Consider the following 7,491-nt stretch of genomic DNA (forward strand, 5'->3'; position numbering starts at 1 on the left):
ACGGGAGGCCTGAAAAGCGTGTGCTTGCACCCCCTTGCAAATCAGATGGGCCTCCATTTCCGCAATCCCGCCAGTCAGTGCAACTCTCTACACTCTGCATTTAAAGGGAGAAGCAAATAAAAAGACAATTTTATTTTTTAAAGATTTTGTTAATTTGACACAGAGAGAGCACTAACATGCGGACACAAGCAGGGGGAGTGGCAGAGGGAGAGGGGGAAGCAGGATTCCTCCCTGTTGAAGGGAGCCCTAGAAGGGGCTTGATCCCAGGACCCTGAGGTCATGACCTGAGCCGAAGGCAGATGCTTAACCCACTGAGCCACCCAGGTGCTTTGAGACAATTGTTTAAAAAGGCAGTTTCTGGGGCACCCAGTGGCTCAGTGGTTGAGTGAGCCTTCGGCTCAGGGCGTGATCCCAGGGTCCTGGGATCAAGTCCCACATCGGGCTCCCTGCATGGAGCCTGCTTCTCCCTCTGCCTGTGTCTCTGCCACTGTGTCTCTCGTGAATAAATAAAAAATAGGCAGTTTCTAAGGTGTATGTTGAGAGATTAGCATACGTTTAGCCCAAGACCACAAATACAAAGGAGCTTGTGCTCCTGATGGTTAATCTGAGGCTCCTAAAGATTTCATCAGCACCACAAAGCTCTACTGACTGGGCTCCCAGCATTCCAGGAGTATTTCCAACAAAGTCACACTGAACCACGACTGAGGACCCTCCAGTCTCTCCAAGCACCAAGAACCTTCTTCCACAGGAACCCCCAGCCCCCACTCCACACCCCAGGCTGGGGTCTGCGGAAGAGAGGAGTACAGGACAAGGACACTCGCAGACTAGGGTAGGCCGCCCGTGGTGGTGTTTGCAGGGGTATCTTCTACTGAGCCATTCCAGCTCGCCAATTCTTTCTTCAGCTGCCTCCAATCCACTGTGACGTCCACTTATAGGACTTTAAATTTTAGTCATCGTACTTGGCTGTTTCAGATTTTTCGTTTAATTCTTTATGAGTTCTCCGTGAAGCTCTGTGTCTTACCTCTTTGCTCTAATATGTAATCAGCTAAAGTCTGCGTCTGGCGACCTCAATACCTTAATTGCTGGTGGGTCTGTCACCTCCCCCAGTCCTGTTTGTCAGGGTGCCTGGTGACCGGAGTCAGTATTAGGCATGGTGTGTGACAGAAAGGTGGAGGGTCAGGCCGCCACAGGACACTCGGGGGCTCAGGTGATGCGTGGCTCACCCACCGTCCTAGTGAAGTCCACTCTAGCTGTGGCTTTCCCCCACGCCCAGAGTGCACCCCAGGGGTCCCAGCCAAGAACCTGGTGTTTCTCAGGGTCACTCCTCCCTGAAAGGCTCTGAACTCTTCCCTGCACCACGAAACTGCCGACTATCCTGCTCTGCTTTCCCACCACTTTCTGGTTCTCTTGCCTGAGCAGTTCATCCACAATGCCTCGAAGGGGGACTGCTGCTGGGATCACCCTCTCTTCCCTGGCCTCCTTCCTCTCAGGGATCTCGCCCTCAGGTCCTGCTGTCTTAGCAGCCCTAAGCCCCCATCTCGGTCGGTCGTGCCAGGCCCGTGAGACTCTCCAGAGCTCCTCTGGCTTCTCTGCCCTCAGCAGCTCCCCCTGCCCCGCCCCAAGGAGAAAAGCCAGCGCAAGAAGCAGGCTCACCTCTTCAGCCCCTCGGGCAGCTTCTTTCTGAATTGTAGCCACTTCCTCGAGTCCTTAGCAGATATTGGTTGGCCATGAGCTACTCCATGGCCAGAAGCAGTCTGTTTTCACTACCTGGCATGAGTCACTGAAATGGGGACAGTGTGAGGACAGGATGTGTGCTGACAACTCAGCAAGCTTGTCCTGCTAGCGTAGGCTGCTTGGACATCTCGGAGCTACACGTGTCCGTGCAGAGGCATGCCAAGTGATGCGACACAGCCAGAAGGAACACAGGCCATGTCTCTGCTCGACCAAGAGGCTCTGAGGCTGAAGACCTCTGCAACCTTGTCTGAACCCTATGGGATCTGTCCTTACTGGCCCAGTCCTACAAAGAAGATGGCAGCGGGACATAGCAATTCTACGTTCTAGAAGCTCATTCTATAACTTCTCTGAGAGCAGGAGCAGGAGTCCTCAGCTTTGGTCTCTGGGAGAAAGAGCCTTGGGGCTTGCAGACTGCCACCCCCAGGCCTGCTTCCTCTCTGGGGACTCGGCCCTCTTGGCCAGATGGGCAGTGCTGCTTTTTGATATGAAGTGCAAGTAACTGCTGTGCTTCCTGCCTAGGACTGGCCATGGAGCTTATCTGTAAACACGATAACTTGTTACACTTTGACAGTTTCAACCATTTTCCCCAAGTGGGCTCCTGGCTCAGGGCCTTTGCACTGTCCCTCCACCTAAGCATTCAGCCTCTGGAGCACATAGCTCACCCCTCCTTTGCTCAAGCCTCTTCCCAGATGTCACCTTACCATAGCATCCTACTTAAGTCAATACACTTTGTCCCTCTAGCCTTGTTTTTGTTTTACCATCAATCACATCTAACACACAGCGTACATTCTGTCTCCCCGGAAGCAGTGCAGTGAGAGTGGGCTTATGTAACAGCATCTAAACAAGGCCGGACCCATAGCAAGTGCGCACCGAGTACTCGCTGAATGAGAGGATGAACATCGGAGAGGGGCCTTCTTGACAGAGCAATGGCTTTGGATGCCCCCACCCCTCTCCAGCTGCTCTGGTCATCCTCGTCCAAGCATGAGCATCTCACACAAAGGGGGCCTGGCCCAGTCCTCTCTGATGAATGAGTGAAGGGACAAGCTTCTGTCACCAGGCCCGGCCTCTCAGCCTCCACATCCCCAGTTCTTGTGGGGTGGCGACATACAAGCAAGGGTGATAAGCGGGCACCAGGGTCACAGCTCTTCATGGGTGGGAGAGGCTCCTGTGGGCTAAGGAACTATCACAGTAGTACTTGGGTAAAGCACAGCCAGTGGGACCAGTTCATCCTGGTCCCAGCGGGACCCTATAGGAACCAGTGGTCCCAAGAGCCAACACCCACGTGACGGCGCAGCCCCACAACACAGTGGCCACCGAGGCCCCCTCGCCACTGGCCTTCAAGTCTAAGTCCCAAGTGACAGAGTGTCTTTTCTAACTCTGCCTGGCCCTTCCTGGATGGCCAGCTGGGAGGGCTGACCCATGTCTTCCCTGGTCACCATGTCCACTAGTCCCCAGACCCTTTCACCCATTCTCTCAGCATCTCTGGGCCTAAGGCTGTGGGATGGGAAGACACTGCAGCTCTGCTCGTGTGGAGGAGACCATGGCCCCAAGCTCCCCTGGTGTTCCCTGCCCTCCCCCGCAGGGAGCTTCATGCTGTAAGTTCCCATGACTGAACTCTTCCCGTGAGGCGGGGATGCATGCAATAAGAGCATGTGGGGCTCAGTCACAGAAGAAGGGCTCCTGCTAACTGTCCTCCCTCAGCACCTCCGCCTTCACCCTTAGCTGGCCGCCAGGACAGCCTCCTCCTTGGGTCTGGCCAAGTGAAGGATGATGCACTTGTCCTGTTCCACACCCTCACTGAGCTGTGGGGCTCCCCACAGGGCTGCCTGTTCTGGACTCTTGGAGGCGGGCAGACCCAGGACCCTGCCGCCACTCTCTGCTCAGAGGTCTGGGCACCAACAGCCCCGGGCAGGGTCTGAGGCTGGCAGAGACCTGGCCTTGGGAACAGGAAGGGGAAGGTGCTTCTGGGAGGACAGGAAAAGCAGCTGCACAGACCTCTGCCTCCTCAGGAACCGCAGGCTCTGGGCTCCAGGGAGCAGCGCTGGTTCTCACCCCACTTCTATGCCATTTCAGAAAACGCATCCACTCACCTTGCAAGGCTGGCCTTCCAGGCTCTCCTCCCTCAGAGCGGAAGTGTAGCAGGGCAGCACGGGCCACCACCGGCCAGCTCACTCCAGCTGCAGCCAAGGCCAGGGCCTCAGGCAGAAGCAGAGGTGGCCCCAGGAGGCCAGGGAGGAGTCCAGGCTAAGGCCGGAGTGCCGGGAGGCAGGTGGCCATGTCGGTCCCGTTCCTCGTCGTCTGAAGACTGCCTGAGCCATGGTGGACCACGGAAGCAGGGCAGAGACTCAAGTTCATGGGCGATCAGCTCCTTTCTTCACTTGAGCTCCTGTGAGGAGGTGCTCATCCTCGCAAGCACCTCAGCCCAGCAAGGACACAACCATGGAAGATGGTAAGGTGGTCCTGCCCGGGGCCAAGCGCAGGCTGTCCCCACGTCACTGTCTTCCCATCCGTACCATCTTGCTGTTCCCAATTGTAGTGCGACTGTTTAATAAAAGAAGAAAGGAAGCATTAACAGTGTCAGTCAGCTTAGCCAGAGAGCCCCACCTGTGCTGATTTCATTAAGCTCCCGACTGGCTGTTTCATCTGTTTGGTTATGTACTCCTTCAAGTCAGAGTAACAGGGTCCCCTGCACGCAGGAAAACTGGACAAGAGATGATGCAGTGGGTCTCCAGTCACCAGACGGCAGTGATCCCAGCAAAGAAGGGGAAACCAACAGCCGGAGCCTGTGACTGCACCAGCCATGGCCAACGCAGTGGCATCCACGCTATGGTGCAGGGAGGGGGAAACCCAGGCGCAGGTGACCGTCTCCCTCAGCAGAGGAGCCAGAGGGGCAAGGAGGCAGCTGGATGTGTGGGGCGGAGGGCTGGGGAGGAGGGGCTGCACCGAGGGCAGAGCTCCAGGACGTGCACAGGGTCCCACGGGGCTTCACCTGGGGGAGAATGTGTACCCATGTAAGACAAACCACTCCAGGAGCTCCACGCAAGAATCCCTAGAAAGGAGCGGATGGAACAACCCCCAGAGCTCACACAGGGATGGCACTACTTTGTGTTCCCACAGGCCACCGCGGAAAGGCCTCCTAATTCACAGGCTGTCAGGGAGATTCCTCAGAGGGGCATCACCCCTAATAAAGGGGCTAAATCAGCTGCAAACCAAGGCAGCCCTGGACCCACCCTAACACTGCTCAGGAGCAAGCCGCTAATGGATCGACTGTTGCCAAGGAACTGAATTGTGTACCAGACCTCGAGTAATACTATTTGAAGGAATATAACAAAACCCAGCAACCAACAACACAAATTCACAATGTCCAGGATCCAACAGGGAAGTGGGCAAGTATATCAGTTGGAGTCAGGCCAGGAGACAGAAACCGCATGGCATTTTATTTATTTATTTATTTATTTACTTACTTATTTATTTATATTTATTTTTTAAAAAAGATTTTATTTATTTATTCATGAGAGACACAGGCAGAAAGAGAGGCAGAGACACAGGCAGAGGGAGAAGCAGGCTCCATGCCGGGAGCCCGACACGGGACTCGATCCTGGGACTCCAGGATCACACCCCAGGCCAAAGGGTGGGTGCTGAACCACTGAAACACCCAGGGATCCCACACATGGCATTTTAAATAAAGGAAGTTTAGTATAAAGAATTATTAACTATTTATAAGGAGTTAACTGAAAGGAAACAAAAGAGAACTCTATAGAACACCCTAGGGTGAAGGGAAGTACCCAAGGGAAGGATTCACACCTGGGAGATGGGTAGTCACAGCCCACTGGATGGTGCAAGTTCACTGGCTGCCCCAGGCCAAAGCTGGGGGCCAACAACCACCTACATGGGCGCCAACACAACTAGCGGGGAAGCTGTGTGCAGAGTTCTGGGCAGCCACCAGTGCAGAGGTGCTGATGAACTCACCAGAAAGCTGCCAGGAGGCCAGCCAGGGTCCCACAGAACTTGCCTTGCAGTGCCTGACCCCTTCCAGAGAATATCACACTGGTACCACAGGGTGCTGCTGAATCTGCAGCTAGGAACCTGCCCCAAAAGGTGCCACAGAAACTTACTGGCGTGAGCTCCCACATGTCCTACATTCCAGCCTGTGTCATCGAATGGAAATAAGCCAAACACACAGAACAGGGAAGAAAGGCCCCTTCTTCTCCAGCACCCCCAACAGCGAAGATTAGCATGAGGCTAGCTGGCAAAAGAGAAGTGTGCCAGCATCACAAGCAGGCAACGAAGCATGAACTGGTAACTGCTGTACCAGGAGAGAGAAATATGACCTATGACCTTAAGAAAGACCAACCACCAGAAACTGACCTAGCAAAGGCAGAGACATAAGAACTAGCAGACAAGAACAATGATTATTATAAAAATGCTTCATATATTCAGGAAGGTAGAGGAAAATGAGCATTATGGGGAGGGAAATGGAAGCTATAAAAAGATCCAAATGGATCTTCTAGAGATAGTATCTAAAATGAAAAAACATACACTATAGTTTGGCATTGGATCAACACCATAAAAGAGAATTTAAAGACATAGCAATTGAAACTACTCAAAATAAAGTACACACACACACACACACACACACACACACAAATAAAGCACACAGATAAAACAAAACACCAGACACTACCAAGAAGGTCAAAGTGAATAAACTGGAATCCTAGCAAAAGAAGAGCAAAAAGGAGACAGAAACAATATCAGAAGAAATAAGCAAAATTTCCCAAATATCAAAACTATAAACTCACAGATCCAAGGAGCTCAATAAAACCCAAGAGGAACAAACCTTAAGAGACCACCACCAAGGTACATCATAATCAAATTGCTGAAACCAGAGTCAAAGAAAAAAATCATTAAAGAAGCTGGGCTTTTACAGAGCACATTATGTACAGTCCTGGCCTTGGGTCCCGCTGCGCAGCTCTGCAGACCACTGCTCACCGCTGCCAAGATGTCTACAGGTGCGGCTGCCTCTGGCAGTCACTGGAGACTTCAGTAGACACAGAATCTAGCAGATGAGACAGTGGACATCATGAGAGTCGATACAAGGTGTTGGAAAGAGAAGAAGCTCTCAGAGTGGGGCATCTGGTGGCTCAGTGGTTGAGTGTCTGCCTTTGGCTCAGGGCGTGATCCTGGGATCGAGTCCCACATCGGGTTCCCTTGCAGGGAGCCTGCTTCTCCCTCTGCCTGTGTCTCTTCCCCTCTCTCTGTATCTCTCATGAATAAATAAAATCTTTAAAAAAAAAAAAAAGCATCAGCAGCTCTCAGAGTTAGATGATCATACAGATAGGCCTCAGGCAGGAGCGTCCCAATTTGAAACAAGTGCTGCCAAGTTGACAAGAAAGTATAAGGGAAGAACTCCAAGATGTGGGCAATAGGGATTGTCGTGGTGGCCATCATCATCATCTTGTGTGGGATGTTTCCCTGAGAAGAACCAGTGAAACTCTAGCCCACTGTTCAAAAATCCTTTTCAAAGCTTATACTTAGAATCTGATATAATCTTGAGCTTCCCTGTCATTCTATTGAAAGTGATTACGTTTTTTGTTACTATAAAGTTTAATTTCTAGGAAGCGGGTCTTTGTTTTCATTAAGCACTCCAAACTTGAAGTGCAGCCACCTGGTCCACATCTGGCCCGGCGCCTTCCCAGACTGCTATATGGCTGATGAAGAGGATCTCTTAAGTTCCCGACTGTCATACCTTAGAAGTAA

At 52.3% G+C, this 7,491-nt stretch overlaps 1 pseudogene; it reads left to right on the forward strand.

Moving 5' to 3' along the window:
• The first annotated feature begins 6,733 nt into the window (after window positions 1-6,733).
• Window positions 6,734-7,210, forward strand: LOC140598071 (vesicle-associated membrane protein 3 pseudogene; annotated as a pseudogene).
• Window positions 7,211-7,491: the final 281 nt, after the last annotated feature.

The sequence above is a fragment of the Vulpes vulpes genome, chromosome 3 (genome assembly GCF_048418805.1).
Source record: "Vulpes vulpes isolate BD-2025 chromosome 3, VulVul3, whole genome shotgun sequence".
Taxonomy (NCBI): Eukaryota; Metazoa; Chordata; class Mammalia; order Carnivora; family Canidae; genus Vulpes; species Vulpes vulpes.